Source organism: Helianthus annuus, chromosome 4 (genome assembly GCF_002127325.2).
Source record: "Helianthus annuus cultivar XRQ/B chromosome 4, HanXRQr2.0-SUNRISE, whole genome shotgun sequence".
Lineage (NCBI taxonomy): Eukaryota > Viridiplantae > Streptophyta > Magnoliopsida > Asterales > Asteraceae > Helianthus > Helianthus annuus.
In genome coordinates this window covers 24,998,189-24,999,798 of record NC_035436.2, presented here as the reverse complement: position 1 = coordinate 24,999,798, position 1,610 = coordinate 24,998,189, and the positions used below count along the sequence as shown (strand labels likewise).

At 33.1% G+C, this 1,610-nt stretch overlaps 1 non-coding gene across 1 annotated transcript; it reads right to left on the bottom strand.

The window, feature by feature from the left end:
• Positions 1-505: 505 nt before the first annotated feature.
• TRNAP-UGG lies at positions 506-577 on the bottom strand. Its single transcript has one exon. It is a non-coding gene; the product is annotated as a tRNA-Pro (tRNA).
• Positions 578-1,610: the final 1,033 nt, after the last annotated feature.

The window sequence follows — 1,610 nt, the reverse complement described above, 5'->3', positions numbered from 1 at the left end:
ACCATTAGAACTTATATTATAGTTGAATTATTAATATTGTAGCTAGTAAAATCGGAGACAATGTACTAAATGACCACACTCACCTCTCAAACTTTTGAACCTAAAAATACACTAACAAGAGACAAGTATACTATTGACACAAATGACCAAACACCCCGTTGTAAAAATGACCAGGCTCCTCTTTCCGAGTTCGGAAATGTAGACATGTACTTAAGAGTCCGTTAGTCGCTTACTCACTTACCACGTTATTAGATAGTCAAACATTGGTTGTTTTGTTTCGGTATTTTCTCTTTGTTAGGCTTATATAAGCCTAACGGTTTGCTTTGAACTAAATAAGATATGTCTCTGATTTGCTAAGTTTACAACAAAAATCTATAGTTGTTTTGTTCAAACAAACAAAACATGGTAAGCACCCATGATACAAGATACAAGTTGCATATCATGTAGCATTAAGTTTGTTAGTAGTGTTTAAATAGTTATTTATGGTTTTAAATGTGCATAAAAAGGGGCATTCCGAGAATCGAACTCGGGACCTCTCGCACCCAAAGCGAGAATCATACCACTAGACCAAATGCCCGACTGGTTGTTTATTTTCAATATAATTTAGTAATACCCAAATTTTGAGTAGATTTGGAAAATGATTGTAAACATATATTTCTACTTGTTTATTTCCTGATTTGGCCATTCATATGATACTACAAAGAATCAAATGGCAAACAAGTAACATATTATTCTCCGGCTGAAGTTCGTATATCCATAAGCGGTAGGACTGAAAACGTTTGATTGACGGATAGATTGTGAGGACGGTTTAAGAGATCGTGGCTTTGTTCTTTAGCTTGACACTATGGGTTTTGGATCGAGGCGTTGATTTACAATTATTGGAAGGACCATCGAGATGGGTATTTTTTTCAAGTAAAAAAACGTAAAATATTATTTTATATCGACTTAATGAGCATTTTTAGGGTTGAATTACACACATTATAATATGACAAAGAATTGAAAATTCATAATATTTTTTTAAAGTAAGTGAACACGTCATATTAACATTTGTGTAGTTTAGTCTATATTTAGGCCATGAGAGATCATAACAGGATTGCTATGCTTATTTAAAAGAATTACATGTATGACAAAATACATTAACAATTATTAAAAAATGTCAAAGTTCTCGATTTATCACAAGAAGGGTATTATGGTACATAGTACCTATATTCATACGAGAAGAGAATTTAATTAACTATGGTGTTAATAAGTGACAGCAGTCTGTTTAACCAACTCATGTTAAAATGGGCGGATTAGGTCAAACGGGTCATTTTTTGTTCGAGTCAGGAACTTTTTGTCCATAAATTCACATTTTTTTATAAAAACTTGATGAGTCGAATATGGTTACTAAGCTTTTAGACAAAAGTGTTTCGGGTAAACACAACTTGGCCTGGCCCGGAATAGAACTTCAAGTTCAAAGTTGATACATATTTGAGTGCTAGATGATTACTTGCTGATATCCATGGAAGCCGATTGAAGCAAAGAGAGACCTAAAATAAACTTGTTTAACGTTTAACCCCAGAAAAATATTGATTTGTTTGGCTAGCTAGTATCAGAAGTAGCAATCTTGA